The sequence below is a fragment of the Bos grunniens genome, chromosome 18 (genome assembly GCF_055505025.1).
Source record: "Bos grunniens cultivar Pamir isolate PY7600 chromosome 18, Bosgru_T2T1.0, whole genome shotgun sequence".
NCBI lineage: Eukaryota > Metazoa > Chordata > Mammalia > Artiodactyla > Bovidae > Bos > Bos grunniens.
Genome location: NC_141182.1, coordinates 18,521,398 through 18,539,973, shown reverse-complemented (window position 1 = coordinate 18,539,973; position 18,576 = coordinate 18,521,398).

Here is an 18,576-nt window from a genome sequence, read left to right as displayed (position 1 = left end):
GGTGGGCTAGGTGTTTACTGGTCCTTTACAAAATGAGGGCTGTCACCAGGATTCAATGAGATAATATGACTGAAAATACTTTAGGCTGTTAAGAACTGCATGGATGACTGCTGATGTTGCAACTTGGGTAATCCAATCTGTCCTGCAAAGGTGGGTGTGACTGCAGGACTGGTCAAGTGGAGTGTGTGTGTGTGTGTGTCTGTGTGCTCAGTCGTGTCTGACTCTGCAACCCCATGTAGCCCTCCAAGCTCCACTGTCCATGGGATTTCCCAGGCAAGAATACTGGAGTGGGTTGCCATTTCCTCCTCCAGGGGATCTTCCTGACTCAGGAACTGAACCTGTGTCTTCTGTGTCTCCTTCATTGGCAGACAGACTCTTTACCACTAAGCCACTTATATACGGGTTGTCCCCGTTTTAACTTTTTTTTTTTTTTTTTTTTCTGCACTGCACAGGCATGGCAGGTCTCAGCTCCCTGACCAGGGATCAAACCTGTGCCCTCTGCAGTGGAAGCATGGAGTCTTAACCTCTGGACTGCCAGGGAAGTCCCAACCCCCTTTCCAAAAAACAAACAAAAAAACATTTTTATTTTGGAGTAATTTTAGATTTATTGAAAATTTGCAAAGATAGTACAGGGAGTTCCCTTTATCCAACTTCCCCTTAACGTCTTATAGAACCATGCGCATTTACTAGGAAATTGCCATTAGTACAATAATATTGACTATGTTACAGATTTTATTCATATTTAACCAGTTTTTCTACTAATGTTTTTTTTTGTTTCAGGAACTTGTTCTGGCTACCTCATTGCGTTGAGGCCCCTTTTAATTTTATTATGCTCCAATTTTTTATTATGAAATATTTTATTATGTATAAAATTTTGAATGAATAGTATAATGGACACCCATGTATTCTATAACTAGATTCAGTAATTTTTAGCATTGTGCCATTTCAAAAACTTATATATATGCTCTATAAATAAAACTTTTCCTCGATCATAAAAATATTAATAAGATGTCAAGTTCATGATATGCCATCTTTAAATACTTCAACATGCATCTCCTAAGAATAGAGACATTCCCTTATATAATTATGATACTGCTATCACACCTTAAAAATTAGTACCAATTCTACAATCTGTAATAATACAATTTCCAGTTGTCCCAAGAAGGCTTTTGCTTTGTATTTCTTGTGGCTCCTATGTTGGGTTCATTTACATTTATAAATGTCTTCCTTCTTTCTGAATGATCCCTTTATCATTATGCAATGTTCTTCTTTGTCTTTTATTATAATCTTTATTTTAAAGTCTGTTTTGTGTGATATGAATATAATTACTCCAACTTTTTTGTCCCAGGGATCCTTTTATGGCCCTTTTAAAAAATCAGGATTTAATTAAGGTTTATCCATTGCATTTGGTTTTTATGTGTCTTTAGTTTCTTTTAATCTAGAGCAGTCTTTTTACCTCCTTTTTCCCCCCTGCTAGTGATACTAAATTTGAATCCAAGACAGCTGTCTCATAGACCATCCTACACTGTAGATTTCTGTTTTCTCGTGGTGTCACTTACCTGTTCTTCTGTTCCCTGTATTTCTGAATGCTAGAAGTTCGGTCTAGAGACTTGATTAGATTCAGGTTCTGCAATTTTGGAAAGGATGTTTCATAGGTTGTGGGGTTTCATATTGCAATATATCAGAAGGCATGTTCATTGTTTATCCATCTAGGGAATGTGTTAGTGAAAACTTCAAAGACTTTTTTGTCAGTGTGTTAGTTTCTTAGGTTTGCCATAAAAAAGCAGCACAAATTGGGTGACTTAAAAGAAATCATCTCACAATTTGGGAGGCCAGAAGTCTGATATCAGGCTTCACAGGGCTGTGCTTCCTCTGAAACATGGAGGAGAGAGTCCTTCCTTGATTCTTCTGGCTTCTGGCCTTTGCCAGCATCCTTGGGGTTCCATCATTCTCATCTCTGCCTCCGTCATCACTTGACATTCTCTATCTTGTGTCTTCATGACATCTATCACCTCTGTGTATGTATCCTTCCAAAACTTAAAAAAAAAAAAAAACCCTATTTCCCTTTGTCTCAATTTATCTCCCTAGATTGGGGCTTCCCAGGTGACTCAGTGAGAAAGAATCCATATGCCAATGCAGGAGACACGGGTTCTATCCCTGAGTCAGGAAGATCCCCTGGAGAAATAAATGGCAATTCACCCCAGTATTCTTGCCGGAGAATCCCATGGACAGAGGACAGGGCTACAGTCTGGGGGGGGGGGGTCACACAGAGTTGGACACAAGCGAGCATGCATGTGAGCACGCATGCGTGTCCTCATCTCCCTAGATTGGATGACCTGGTAGGTCTTTTCCTGCACACTGTGAAGCCTGACATCTGACAGTGAGCTCTTCGGTTTTCTCTAGTACCGTGTAGTGTCCTGTCCTACCAAACGGATGACGTGAAGTGAGGTAGGAGCCCTACTCAGTAGCCACATGCCATGTTGCCGAGGGCTGGGAGGCTGAGACACTCATCCGTGTGGAGCCCTCGCATCCATCCTGCGGGTGTAGCCTCAGATGCTGGTGTTGGCTGAACATTAGTCACTGAGCCTTTCTTCTGCCTTAGAGAGACTCCCCGAGGGCACTGGAGCCTCCCCTGCACATAAATATACATAAACTTTCTAGAGACGCTCGGTGTTGTTGAATGAATCACTAGCATCTACAGGGGAAAGACTTTTTATTTTCTTATAGTTATCTAAATAATTTAGTAGAAGAAGATTAGAACAGTAACTTGTGTTAAGATTTTGAAGACAGTTTGTATATTTTTTAAAAGCATGGATTTTTCTGGTATTGGCTTATTTCCTCTTTTTAAAAAAATTAGTCTTTTTAAAAGCAGACGATAGATACATATGGTACAAAATTCAAGAGAAAAGGTAAACAGTAAAAAGTAGTTCTCCCATTTCTATTTCTTAGCTTAACAGTTTCTTGTTTCTTTATCCATGGGCAAGTGTGTATAAATTTACATACAAGTGGTAACATGCTGTAAATGCTATTCTAGTTCTTTAATATTTTTTCCATTATGTCTTAGAAACGATTGTATCTTGATTGGGTGTATTACTACCTGTTTTTAACAATGCAGATTATTCTGGAGTTTTACTGTTTAGTCCCATTCAACTCTTGTGAGCCCATGGACTACAGCCCACCAGACTCCTCTGTCCATGGGATTTCCCAGGCAAGAATACTAGAGTGTGTTGCCATTTACTTCTCCAGGGGATCTTCCCAACCCAGGATCGAACCTGAATCTCTTGTGTCCTGCTTTGGCAGGAGGATTCTTTATACCACTGAGTCACCTGGGAAGTCCATTCTGGAGTATAGATGTGTATTAATTTATTTCATCAGATCTTATTGATAGACATTTTAGGTCATTTCTAATCTTTTGCTGCTTAAGCAAAATAGAATTTATTTTGATTTAAGTTGGTTTGCTCTTACGTTATAGAGTAACTCTATTTTAGAAGCTAATTTCAAATATTGCTAGTTGTTACTCAATAAGAAATAACAAGGACTTCCCTGGCAGGTCAGTGGTAAGGCTCTGTACTCCCCATGCAGGCGGCACAGGCTGGATCCCTGGTCAGGGAACCAAGAGCCCACAAGCCGAGTGGCACAGCAGTTCCACATCCCCCCACCCCAAAATAAGAAATAACAAAAGTGTGTTTTTGCTATCAGGAATTTAAAGAAAACCTACATTGCAAATTTTATGAATGGAAGTATTTTACACACTCATGTTGGTCTTTAGATCATAAATTAGCATGATAGGCTAGCATTTGGAAAGGAGGTTCAATCAGGTATGCTTTCTGGCATGTAGTAAGACTTTTAATATCTTAAAATAGGCACTGATTTATACTACATGGATTTTAGATAAAGAAGAGGTTTACTAGATTAAACTTTCTAATTTTTTTTTTTCTGTAGTTTGCTAAATATACATCAAGGCTGTATATTGTCACCCTGCTTATTTAACTTATATGCAGAGTACATCATGAGAAATGCTGGACTGGAAGAAACACAAGCTGGAATCAAGATTGCTGGGAGAAATATCAATAACCTCAGATATGCAGATGACACCACCCTTATGGCAGAAAGTGAAGAGGAACTCAAAAGCCTCTTGATGAAAGTGAAAGTGGAGAGTGAAAAAGTTGGCTTAAAGCTCAACATTCAGAAAACAAAGATCATGGCATCTGGTCCCATCACTTCATGGGAAATAGATGGGGAAACAGTGGAAACAGTGTCAGATTTTATTTTTCTGGGCTCCAAAATCATTGCAGATGGTGACTGCAGCCATGAAATTAAAAGACGCTTACTCCTTGGAAGGAAAGTTATGACCAACCTCGATAGCATATTAAAAAGCAGAGACATTACTTTGCCAACAAAGGTCCGTCTAGTCAAGGCTATGGTTTTTCCTGTGGTCATGTATGGATGTGAGAGTTGGACTGTGAAGAAGGCTGAGCACCGAAGAATTGATGCTTTTGAACTGTGGTGTTGGAGAAGACTCTTGAGAGTCCCTTGGACTGCAAGGAGATCCAACCAGTCCATTCTGAAGGAGATCAGCCCTGGGATTTCTTTGGAAGAAATGATGCTAAAGCTGAAACTCCAGTACTTTGGCCACCTCATGTGAAGAGTTGACTCACTGGAAAAGACTCTGATGCTGGGAGGGATTGGGGGCAGGAGGAGAAGGAGACAACAGAGGATGAGATGGCTGGATGGCATCACTGACTCGATGGACGTGAGTCTGGGTGAACTCCGGGAGTTGGTGATGGACAGGGAGGCCTGGCGTGCTGCGACTCATGGGGTCACAAAGAGTTGGACACGACTGAGCGACTGAACTGAACTGAACTGAAATATATTTTTATTTTCCAGGTTAGCCTATGATTTTTTTCCCACATCCCTTGGGTACAAAGCTGATCTGTCTGAGCTGCTGCGTGAGCCTAGACAAGAAGCTGGCTGGAGTCTGTGTCCAGAGCATTCAGATCCATCATTATATGGGTGTATTTGTTTCCTGTTGCTGTGTAACAAATGGCCACAAACTTAGCAGCTGCAAACAACCAGCTTATACATAAATAAATAAAACACATTTATTATCTCACAGTGTCTGTGGTTTCAGGAGTCTGGGTACAGCTTAGCTGGGTCCTCAGTGTCACTAGCCTGAAAAGCAATGTGTGGGCAGGGACTGGGGTTTCATTTGAAGCTCAGATTGCTCTTCCTAGCTCACTGGTTGTTGGTTAATTAATTTCTGTGTGGTTCTGTGACTGAGGGCCCCATTTGCACACTAGCTATCAGTCGGAGACACCTCTCAGCTCCTGGGGGCCATCCTCAGGTCCTTGTCATGCAGACCCGATCTTTTTGTAATGTGAGTGTCTTTTTTCTTCCAGGCTGGGAGAGTCTGATGCTTCATCTTTTAAAGGCTTTCCTGGTTAGATCTAGTCAAAGCTATGGTCTTTCCAGGAGTCATGTATGGATGTGAAAATTGGACTCTAAAGAAAGCTGAGTGCCAAAGAATTAATGCTTTTGAACTGTGGTGTTGGAGAAGACTCTTGAGAGTCCCATGGACTGCAAGGAGATCCAACCAGTCCATCCTAAAGGAAATCAGTCCTGAATAATCATTGGAAGGACTGATGCTGAAGCTAAAACTCCAATACTTTGGCCACCTGATGCAAAGAACTGACTCATTTGAAAAGACCCTGATGCTGGGAAAGATTGAAGATGGGAAGAGAAAGGGATGACAGAGGATGAGATGGTTGGATGGCATCACCGACGCAATGGACATGAGTTTGAGTGAACTCCAGGAGTTGGTGATGGACAGGGAGGCCTGGCATGCTGCAGTCCATGGGGTTTCAAAGAAAAGGACATGACTGAGCGACTAAACTGAATTGGTTAGGTCAGGCCCACCTGTCTAGGATAATTCCCCTTTTGATGGATTTAAAGTGATCTCCCTTTAATATTTTTTTAAGCTAACACTTTTTTTTTTCCTTCAAAATTTGGCTGTGCCAGGTCTTAGTTGCAGCATGCAGGATCTGGTTCTTTGAGCAGGGATGGAACCTGAGCCTCCTGCACTGGGAGCATGGAGCCTTAACAACTGGACCACCAGGGAAGTCCTTCCTTTTAACATTAATTGGTCTCACCCTCATTCAAAGAGAGGTGATTATGGAAAGCATGTGCACCAGAGGGCAGGAATCTTGGTGGTCATCTTAGATTTCTACCTACCTCAGTGGGTGGTTATGAGCACTGCTGTCACAGGGGACCTGAGCTAGAATTGTTACAATTTTTTCTCTGTGAAAAAATAGTTCAGTTCAGTTCAGTCGCTCAGTTGTGTCCGACTCTTTGCGACCCCATGAATCACAGCACGCCAGGCCTCCCTGTCCATCACCAACTCCCGGAGTTCACCCAGACTCACGTCTATCGAGTCAGTGATGCCATCCAGCCATCTCATCCTCTATCGTCCCCTTCTCCTCCTGCCCCCAATCCCTCCCGGCATCAGAGTCTTTTCCAATGAGTCAACTCTTTGCATGAGGTGGCCAAGGTACTGGAGTTTCAGCTTTAGCATCATTTCTTCCAAAGAAATCCCAGGGGCTGATCTCCTTCAGAATGGACTGGTTGGATCTCCTTGCAGTCCAAGGGACTCTCAAGAGTCTTCTCCAACACCACAGTTCAAAAGCATCAATTCTTCGGCGCTCAGCCTTCTTCACAGTCCAACTCTCACATCCATACATGACCACAGGAAAAACCATAGCCTTGACTAGACGGACCTTTGTTGGCAAAGTAATGTCTCTGCTTTTTAATATGCTATCGAGGTTGGTCATAACTTTCCTTCCAAGGAGTAAGCGTCTTTTAATTTCATGGCTGCAGTCACCATCTGCAATGATTTTGGAGCCCCAGAAAATAAAGTCTGACACTGTTTCCACTGTTTACCTGTCTATTTCCCATGAAGTGATGGGACCGGACGCCATGATCTTTGTTTTCTGAATGTTGAGCTTTAAGCCAACTTTTTCACTCTCCACTTTCACTTTCATCAAGAGGCTTTTGAGATCCTCTTCACTTTCTGCCATAAGGGTGGTGTCATCTGCATATCTGAGGTTATTGATATTTCTCCCAGCAATCTTGATTCCAGCTTGTGTTTCTTCCAGTCCAGCGTTTCTCATGATGTACTCTGCATATAAGTTAAATAAGCAGGGTGACAATATACAGCCTTGACATACTCCTTTTCCTATTTGGAACCAGTCTGTTGTTCCATGTCTAGTTCTAACTGTTGCTTCCTGACCTGCATAGTAGTTAGGCAATAATTGATCCACCTTTTTATGTGAGACAGCTCTTAAATTACAGTGGACAAGTGGGCAGTTCTGCCTATCTCCACCTTAGTAGCCAGTTGCTTCCATGTCATTCAAAAACATAGACTTTCAGAAGGGATCTCTCCTATTCACAGGGTTTTCTCTGTTTCTCTCCTTCAACCCTAAAATGTCATGCTCTTTCCTTTTAACCAAATATCTCTTAGACAGGAAGTATTTATCATTCAGGATCTAGCCGGAGGAAAGTAATAAACCTTCTAAAGTAGTTGAGGAGGTGGCTTTTCTGTCCTGAAAAAAGTGGGTATGTTAGAACCATTGTTGGAGGGTCATCACCCCAAACCTCACCCTGATTTCTGCATTCAGAGGAGGGACGGCTTCTCCTACTTAGAACCCTGTCCCAGGGGAGTTGTTCAGTTGCTCAGTCATGTCTGAGTCTTTGCAACCCTATGGACTGCAGCATGCCAGGCCTCCCCGTCTTTTACTATCTCCCTGAGTTTGCTCAGGCTCGTGTCCATTGAGTCGCTGATGCCATCCAACCATCTCGCCCTCTGTTGTCCCTTTCTCCTCCTGCCTTCAATCTTTCCCAGCATCAGGGTCTTTTCCAATGAGTTGGCTCTTCGAATCAGGTGGCCAGAATCCCAGGGGAGGGCTGGTGACAGACCAAGGTGAACTGTGACTTCCTTCGGTCTCTGAAGGTTTTGCAGCTGGGTTCCCAGTAGAATGAACGCACTGTGCTACTTTGTGAATGCTGGGAGGACAGGAAGGGAGACTGGCTTCCTTCTGCGTTGTTAACGTACAGCCACTCTCCATGTACAGACTCCCAAGTCTGCACCCTTCTCTGATGAGATGGGAAAGCTCTGGCTTCTGTCATAGGAAACCCTAAGACTGGTCCATTAGTCCGTCCACTGGGCAGCTCAGGAGGTGGAATAAGCCTGCCGTGGAATCAGGACCACTTGAGTATTTCCAGAATGATCTTGGGCAAGATGAATCAGCTCTCAGTTCAATATCCTCTTCTTGCAAATCAGCTTAACCCCACCGTGTTCCTGTGTGGTTAGGAGGAGTTGATACGGCATGAAAAAGAACTTTGGACACTTAACATAGGATTGTATTCCATCACTTTTTAAATTAATTTTTTAAAAGATTTTTTTGATGTGGACTCTTTTAAAGTCTTTATTTAAGTTGTTATATTATTGCTTCTGTTGTTTATGTTCTGGCTTTTTGGCCACAAAGTATGCAGGATCTTAGCTCTCCAACCAGTGATCAAACCTATACCCCCTGCATTGGAAGGCAAGGTCTTGACCACTGGATCACCAGGGAAGTCCCATCCATCATGTCAAAGATGTGTATTATTTCTCATTAGTCTCTCTGACGTCATGACGTGTGTAACAGAAGGCATCTCACTGCAATAATTAGCGTTTTATTTCATATTCTAATAAATACTGATCAGTCTCACAAACCATGGTGGTGGTCATTATTAGAACAGTGAGTTACTGTGAATTACAGGTCAGGAATTGACAGGAGAGACTTGAATCTCTCCAAAGATTCTCCTCTGGAGTGAGAAGAGGTGGGAATGAAGCCCGCATCTCTCCACATCTTGTCCAGCCCTCCTGATTGGGTGTTCTCATCTCTCTTTTCTTGCTGTGAAAGTCTGTTCGTCCTCCCCCCACCCAGAGCAGCAGTTTCTGTCTGCCAAAGCTGTGCTCACTTAGCTTCATACTGTCTTTGGCCACGACTCGGGTTGGAATGTTGGTGTTAGTGAAAAGAACAGCAGCATCCTTTCTCCACATCCCCTGCCATACTGTGAACAGTGTGCCTTCTGCACAACCCCTTTCTGACAGCTCTTTCCTCTCTGCAGTCACCTGGGGCAGGAATCCCTGTGGGCTGTACTTCTGTCTTTTTCTTTGCTGGAAGATATGGACATTGAAAGCCTTTTGGCCTGTGATGGGTTCACACTCCCCTGTGGCTTGTCTCTGGGAGTCATTCTTCGTGGCTCACTCTTGTCCTTTGACACTGGTTTCCCCAGTGTGATGTGTGGACCACTGTTGTTTGAGGGGCATGTGGACACATTTTTTTGTGGACACATTTTTTAAATGTTCTTTTAGAATTTGCTTTTTTAAAAAAAATTTGCATATGGAAACATGAAAGACCTTGAATAGCCAAAGCAATCTTAAGAAAGAAGAATGGAGCTGGAGGAATCAACCTTCCTGATTTCAGACTATACTACAAAGCTACAGTCATCAAGACAGTATAGTACTGGCACAAAAGCAGAAATACAGACCAATGGAACAAGATAGAAGGCCCAGAGAGAAGCACACATGCCTACTAGCACCTTACCTTCAACAAAGGAGGCAAGAATATACAATGGGGCAACAGCATTCTCTTCAATAAGTGGTGCTGGGAAAACTGGACAGCTAAGTATAAAAGAATGAAATTAGAACACTTCCTGATGCCACACACACAAACATTTTGTATTGGGGTACTGTTGACTTGCAAGGTTGTGATAGTTTCAGGTGTACATCAGAGTGAGCCAGCTCTGCATATACATATATCCAATCTTTTCTATACTGTCTTCCCATATAGGCCACTACAGAGTACTGAGTAGAGTTCCCTGTGCTATACGTAGGTCCTTATTATTAATAGTTATCTATTTTATGTACAGTAGTATGTCTTTGTCAATCCCACTCTCCTAATTTCTCTCTCCCCCCTCACCCTGTGGTGGTAGCCATAAGTGTGTTTTCTATATCTGTAACTCTATTTCTGTTTTGTAGATAAGTTCATCTGTACCCTTTTTTTCGTTCCACATGTAAGTGATATCGTGAGATATTTCTCTCTCTCTGACTTGCATCACTCAGTATGACAGTTTCTAGGTTCATCCATGTTGCTGCAAATGGCATTATTTCATTCTACTTTACGGCCAAGTAATATTCCATTTTGCGCGCGCGCGCGTGTGTGTGTGTGTGTGTGTGTGTGTGTACACCACATCCTTATCCATTCCGCCATTGATGAACATTTATAATAGTTCATCCGGCAGAAAACATTTAGTGAGCAACCCCCCCAAGCTTGCCAGGGTTGCATGTCCACGTGCGGTGATGTTCTTGGTATATCTTTTATAACAGTTCTCATTAAAAATTACAACCTACAGAAGAATAAGATTACAGTAAATTCCCATATAACTTTCATACACATTCATCCATCACTGACATGCCGCCTCATTTGCTTTGTGTCTCTCTCACTCTGTGTATAATTAATACATACATCTGTATATGTCTGAATTCATTTGTTTAAAAAAATCTAGGCATTTGAGAGTAAGCTGCAGTGAGTGCCCTTCACACCTAGATATCCAGCACTCACCACCCGGGGATGAGGATTTTAGAGCTTCTCTGGTGTCTCAGTGGTAAAGAATCCACCTGCCAATGCAGGAGGCATGGGTTTGACCCCTGGTCCAGGAAGATCCCCCTTCCTGGTGAGGATGCTGTGGAGCAGCTAAGCCCACACACTGCCACTACTGAGCCTGTGCTCTAGAGCTCAGGAACCGCAACTACTGAGCCCACGTGCCGCGACTACTGAAGCCTGTGTTCTGGAGCAGGAGAAGCTACTGCAATGAGGAGCCAGGTCACTGCAAGGATGAGTGGCCCTCACTCTCCACAACTAGAGAAAAAGCCTGCACAGCAACAAAGATAGCATAACCAAAAATAGTTATTTTTTTAAAAAGGGAATAAGGATTTTATTCTCTTAACCAGAGTGAAATTGTCAAAATTAGGAAATTTGATATGGATACCATGCTATTACCTGCGTTTACATATGTACAGTTGTCCCAGTATCATCCTTAAACAACTTTCCCCCACTCTGATTCAGAGTCATACAAGGTACTCGCTTATCATGTGTCTTTGGTTTCCTTTCCTTTTAAAGAGTATAGGTCTCCTGTTTTGTAGGAAATCCTTCAGTCCAACCAGTCCATTCTGAAGGAGATCAGTCCTGGGTGTTCTTTGGAAGGAATGATGCTAAAGCTGAAACTCCAGTACTTTGGCCACCTCATGCGAAGAGTTGACTCATTGGAAAAGACCCTGATGGTGGGAGGGATTGGGGGCAGGAGGAGAAGGGGATGACAGAGGATGAGATGGCTGGATGGCATCACTGACTCGATGGACGTGAGTTTGAGTTAACTCCAGGAGTTGGTGATGGAAAATCCCACGGATGGAGGAGCCTGGTAGGCTGCAGTCCACGGGGTCGCAAAGAGTTGGACACGACTGAGCGACTTCACTTTCACTTTTCACTTTCCTGCATTGGAGAAGGAAATGGCAACCCACTCCAGTGTTCTTGCCTGGAGAATCCCAAGGATGGCAGAGCCTGGTGGGCTGCCGTCTATGGAGTCGCACAGAGTCGGACATGACTGAGCGACTGAACTGAACTTAAATGATACTTAGTCTTCCAGGTACTTTCCTTTTCTAGTGAGTGACACTGGCTTTCCACTTGTGGTCATGTAAAGTTTCCCTTTAAAATAAATTTACTTAAAATTAACAAGGGAGTCAATTTAAAGAAAAATAGGAAGTAAATAACAGTACAAGAGATACAAGGAACGGACAAAAATGGTGACAGCCGTATATCAATGACTGAGATTCGGAAAATTTGTACAGGGTCCACGATGTTGCTATCTCTTGGACCCTGGTGGTAGAAGAGACCAGGGAAGCCTGTAGCCCTGCTCAAGCTCTGGGTTTGTGAGCTGGCGGTGGTTGTGCCAGCCCCAGGGAGGTCTCTGCTCCCACCACCAGCAGCCTCTTGCCTCGCCAGGCAGAACTCATCTCTTTGGTTTCCACCACATCCCATGGATGGTGTGTTCCTGTTTGCTCCTCTTGCTTTAAACTCTTAAGTTCCATCTTGCCTTGAAGTCTTTCCTGTGGGGGTTAGTCACCTGGGCTACATCTGCCTTTAATAGAATCCTACTTTTTCCGATGGACTTTTAAAGTTTTGTTCATATTTATTTATTTATTTGACCACAGCATGTGGGGTCTTTGTTCCCTGACCAGGGATCCAACCCAGGCCCCCTGCAGTGAAAGTGTGGAGTTTCAACCACTGAAATGCCAAGGAATTCCATATTTTATTGATTTCTTCATTTCTGCATGTGTGTATTGAGGTATGATTGACTTATAGAAAAAAAAGCTGATTTGTGTTAAGAAACCAAAGAGAAATAAAGAGTACTCCTAATATCTCCTTGCTCTTTCCTGATTTATTTTTTAAATTAGAGGTAAATAATATTTTTATTGTAAGTCAGTGGAAAAATATTGAACACAGTGAAAATATTCCTGTGAAAATAAGGAAAAAGTCCAGCTGGATGGCAAAAGTAGCCTTTGGAGAGACATGTATATTTTATAATGGGGTCTGATGAAAAAATATGCAAAAGAAAAAAAATAATGTATATGTTTTAATGAGTTTGAAGATAAGTATACACCCATGAAACCATCACTATACATAATACTCTGAACTTATTCATTAACTCTAGAAGTTTACTCCTTCCCTCTTTTTCCCCTTTTGATGTGAGCATGAAACATAAGATCTACCCTTTTAAACTTTTTAAAGTAAGCACACAATGCAGTATTAGGTGTAGGCGCTATGCTGTGCAGGAGAGCTTCAGGAATTCTTCACCTGCATAAATGAAATGATGTCCCTTTTGACCAGCATCTCCCTGATCCCCCACATCCCATAGCCCCTGGTAACCACCGTTCTGCTTTCTACTTCCACAAATATGACTGTTTTAGATTTCCCAATAAGTATATTCTTATGTATTTGACTTTTTTTACTTAGCAAGTTCATGCATGTGGTTGCAAATGGCAAGATTTCCTGCTTTTCAAAGGGAAAGAAATGTGTGTGTGCATATATATGTGTGTGCGTGTGTGTGTGTATATATATATATATTATACACATGTTTTCTTTGTGTATGTGTGGACTGTAGCTCACCAGGCTCCTATGTCCATGGAATTCTCCAGGCAGGAATACTGAAGTGGGAAGCCATTCCCTTCTCCAGGGGATCTTCCCAACCCAGGGACTGAACCTGGGTCTCCCACATTGCAGGCAGATTCTTTACCATCTGAGCCACCAGGGAAGCCCTGTGTGTGTATCTACTACATTTTCTTTATCCATTTGCCCACTGATGACCATTTAGGTTGTTTTTTGAATGATTTATTAGTATTAAATCTATTCTTTGGTAAGACTCACCTCTTGAGTCTCCAACTAGGCTCCAAGTTCTAGGAGGGTAGGGACCCACTCTCCTGAGGGTCTCTAAAGCGTGGAGCTCCTGGCCCTGAGCGTAGAGGATGTCCAGGAAGGGCATCTTCTCTTTCTCATCCTTACTGCCTCGCAGGCCTGCATCACTGTTTGCCTGACCCCTGCAGCTATCCCTTCACTGGCGCCCTCAGGCCAGATCCTCCTGACTTGTGTCAGCATCATTTTCTAGAACACTTAACATCTTATATAACACTTAGCGTCATTTTCTGTAACACTGAGACTGTGGAGACTGTGTAAATCTAATTCAGTCACCCTTGTGCTCTTCTGCACCCCAAATACATACTTAAAACCTTTCTTTGCCTACAGGAGTGTTTTCAGAGTAGGGACACAGACCCCTGGGAGTCTTCAAAATTGTATCAAGGTGACGGTGAATTCCACAATGATATTTCGATCTTGTGTTTCAGTTTTAGTGATAACCTTCAAGACGTTTAAAATGTAAGCTTACACTGGATTATCGAATCATTGCTTTTCACTGACCCTGTTGGATGACTCCAGGGCCTGCATTTCTGTTTAGTTTCCTTTGGTGACAGAGCACCCAAAGTGATGGGGTTTTAATTGTGCTTGCAGTGTGTTTCTCATACCCTGTGTGTGCTAGAGAGAGAGAGTTTGCCACTTTGAGAAGCACTGGGCCGTGGACTGGGCACGTCCTCCTCCATCCAGCTTCCAGGGACCTCCAACGTCAGGCTCCTGTTCATCTCTCGAGCCTCAGGTCTTACCTCTGCCCATGTGAGTCCTGTGCTATGGCTTCCTCCCTGATCCCCGTCCTTAGGGTGCCCACTGAACTCCTTTCACCTTCTCAGACTCAGCTCAGTTTCCTATCCTCCTGGAAGCCTTCTCAGACTTTGCCTGAGGTGACCTTTCCTCTCTAGTTTCTCTCCCTCAGTGACGACGTTTATCTCATAGATGCTACCCAGGGTCTACCTGTCAGCCTCCCCGGCACAGTGACTATGAGCCCCAGCTGACAGGACTGTGCCCTCTGCCTTTTTGTGCCTGGAACCCAACGGGTGCCTAATACACACTTGTCACAGCTGTGACAACTGTGTTCTGCACACACAGGTTCTAGCACGTGTGTTCTGCAGCAAGAGAAGCTACCACAATGAGAAGCCTGCACCCCACTCGCCGCAACTACAGAGTCCTCGCAAAAGCAAAGAAGGCCCGGCAGGCCCAACAGAACCTTGTTGCAGAACACAGGATTTCACTTAAGCCCAGGAGCCTTTGAGCTCTCTTTTTGCAATATATTTCATCATGCGTCCTAAGGAGCTGGGAGACTTGCTGCTCTGAGTGATTGTCTGGCATCCTGTCACATGTATGCTAGATACTCAACTAACATTTCCTTATTTCTCTGCTCCAGACTGAGATCGAGGTTAGTTTTCTTCCCTCTTGGGTAAATGTTTTGTAAAAAACAAAAAAATCAAAACTGTCCATTAAGATTCCCAAGAAGCATTGCAGGCATACTATTTTGCCGTTTTCCTTAAAATCTGCCTCACTTGGCTATAGCATCAGGGTGTTTGTTGGAGGACACCGAATAAGTTGCTTACAGACTGTTCTGAAATTTTTCTTGAATTATTTTCTCACTGTAGGCTACTCTTGTGCTCACTTGGCATCGTAACCTTTCCTGTGATGTCTCTGGTTACTCTGATTCACAGTACTTTTTTGTTTTTTCCTTTTTTTTTTCAGTTTTTGGCCCTACCGGGCCTTCTTTGCTTTTGCGAGGACTTTCTGAAGTTGCAGGGAGTGGGGTGCAGGCTTTTCATTGTGGTAGCGTCTCTTGTTGCAGAACAGAGGTGCTAGGCAGGCAGTCTCAGTACTTGTGGTGCTGGAGTCTAATTGCTCCCCGGCATGCGGGATGTTCCCTGAGCAGGGATCGAACCCGTGTCTCCTGCATTGGCAGGCAGATTCTTATCCGCTGCGCCACCAGGGACGTCCCTCCACAGTACTTTTCATGGGCAAGCCCCCAAAGCCTCCGAGTCTGTCCAGCCAGCCATGCTATTTGGCTGCCAAGGGGAACCGCCCCCGCCGCCTCTGTGGCCCACTCACTCTATGATGCTCATGTTCCCCGGGGCCGCTGGGCAAATGAATTGTCTTGAACTTGAACCCTCTTCTCTCTCCTGTGCTTGTTTGTGTATGATAAACTTTCTGAAGATGTTTGAAAAGTAAATGTTTGAATTGCACATCCTTATTTGATTGACCTTTTACACTCCCCGCACTGTCTGTCCGACTAACAGGGGGCTGCCTGCCTCGCGTGCCGGCGGCAGGAGAGACGAGGAGCGGGTCCCTTAAGAAGGCATCTTACTGGCTCTCTGCATCTTGACTGTTCCCTAATACTCCTCTGGCAGAGGCTGGCTGTTAGGTAGAGATTCATTTCATGGGAGTTTTTGCTAGTGGAGCCCTGCACCATCTCTCCTGAGAATTACAATGCAGGGAACTGTAACCCCCGGGGGATTCTGTTGTCTCAGATTTGATACTTGAGCAGGGTGAGAGTGACAGCCATTTTATAAAAATAACATTTCTTACTAGCATAGGAGTGATATACACTCAAGGCAGGAAAGTTGGAAGATTCAGAAAGATCACAAATAAAAAAGTATGATTTCAAGCCCTGAGGTGGTTGCCAGCGCCTCTTTCTTATGTTCCCGTCCACACTTTCCTTCCGCACATTTATGGCTTTATTTTACAAATGTGGCTTACTGAGTCATTCATTTCTCAGTAGAGCATAAACGTCTCACCAGGTCAGTATTTATTGCTTTACCGTATGTAGGTAGAACATTTTATTTAACCAATCCCTTGTTGGACATTTATTTACCTTGGTTTTAATTTTCTGTTGTTATAATTATCTTGTGATAAACATCTTTATTGATGCATCTTTGTTGGCATCTTTTTTATAATTTCCTGAGGATAAGTTCTGAGAAATAGAATTCTTGAGTCAACCAAAGAGAGTAGATATTTTGTAAACACCAAAAGAAGAATAGATAAATTTAGTAAGTGTCATTCATGTGGAAAATTAGCACTTAATCCCGTAATCAGTGCGAATAGCTAAGTATCCTTTACAGGTCCTTTCTGCTCTGCTGTGGACGGCATCATGTCACTCACACTGGGAAGCAAGTGAAAAAATGGGCCTCTGGAGCCTCACTACCTGAGATCTGAGTCCGGTTCCACCACGTATCAGCAGTGTGATCTTGCTGAGTCACTTTAGCTCGCCTCACCTCAGTTTCCTCCTTTACAAGATGGGAACAGTAAAAGTGCCCACCTCATAAAGTTGTAACAAAAAAGTGAAATGAATTGCTCTGGGTCAAGAGCTCAGAATAGCCCCTGGCACAGAACAAGTGCTTGCTGTTATTTCATCATCTAGTTATTCACTTGACAAGTGACTCTGCGTGCGAATTAAAGTGGATCCAGTTACTGTTGTTGGTGGTTGTGCTGTATTTCATTATAAGAATGTGCATTTGTGTGTCTGTATGTTTTCTCCAGTCTTGTACTCTTGCTGGTCTTCCGGGTAATAAATTCCTAGAGGTGGGGTTGACAGGGGTGCTAACTTTTAAGTATATACATTTCCATGTAGTACCTTCAAAGAGGAGCTAGCATGCATATGTGAAGTCCCTCAGTGAGGGCACTCAGGCTCTGCCCGAACAGTGCTCTCTGACCTTGTAGAGTTCATAGTCATGGAGAGATCTGGAAGAGGAGAGGGGAGGAAGGCCTTCTCAGAGCCTGTGCTGTTTTTCCACAGCAGCAAGCTGCCTGGTTTATGCATCTCCATTGTTCTGCTTATCTATTTGGTTTTTTAAGTCATCCGTTGTATTGCCAAGAGAGGCAGCCCATGCTGGTCACTCTCACCCTGCTACCGACAGACCTCAATACCATACTCGTGAGTCGGTGACGGTTCCTAGGCATGTGTATAAACTGCATTAAGTGCTCATGCATGTCATTTCATTTCATCATCCCAGTTGCCCTCTGAAGTGGGAACATGTTATCTCTTCATAGAGGTTCAGTCACTTGGGCAAGACCACACAGTTCATAAGTAACCAAACTGCAAACCCTGCTGTGTGACCCCCATGAGTGGGGGACCCTGGGGGGGCGTCCCAGGCTCATGTCTCACTTTGGCTTTGCCTGTAAGCTCTCCTGTGTGTCTGAGGGCCAGCCCCTTTCCTTCTGGTTGTCGATTTTCCCATTTGAGCCACGAGTAAGGTTTATATCATCTCTAAGACTCTGGCTTATTTTTGGTTGTGCTGGGGCTTCGTTGCTGTGAGCCGGCTTTCTCTAGCTGCGGTAAGTGGGGATTACTCTTCGTCGTGGTGCATGAGCTTCTCATTGCGGTGGCTTCTCTTGTTGTGGAGCACAGGCTCTAGGCACACGGGCTTCAGTAGCTGTAGCATGCAGGTTCAGTGGTTGCTGTGCATGGGCTTAGTTGCTCCCAGGCATGTGGAATCTTCCCGGACCAGGAATCGAACCAGTGTCCCCTGCTTTGGCAAGCTGATTAAGACTATGACTTCTGCTTGTGAGAATCCTGGCACATTTGATGTCAGGACACACATGGCATGTTCAGAGGGTTTTAACTGAAGAGAGATGAACGAGGGGACAGTTCCAGAGGTGTGAGAATCCAGCAAAGGATGGTGAGGTTCACGGGTATCATGAAAAATGTGAAGATGTTGCCACCACTGGGCTGGGAGGGACCTGGAGAGGCAGAGGAGTTAGTGGAGCTCAGGAAAAGCAGGAGACAAGGGAGAGGGGTGGCTGGGAGCTGTGGCCTTGAACAGAGGGAGGCAGCCCCTGCCAGAGCCAGATGTGGCCCGGGCCCCCCGACCCAGCCCCCACATATGTGCTCCACACTACACCACCCAGGAATGTTGGTTGGGCAGTTGGAAATCCAGACAGTGCAGTGTGTTCACTGCTGGCACAGAGCAGGCTGTGTGCAGGGGGCACACAGTAACCAGCAAAAGGATTTTTGTGGGGCTCATGGCCCATCTTTTGAGGCAAGAGTGCAGTTATAAAACTG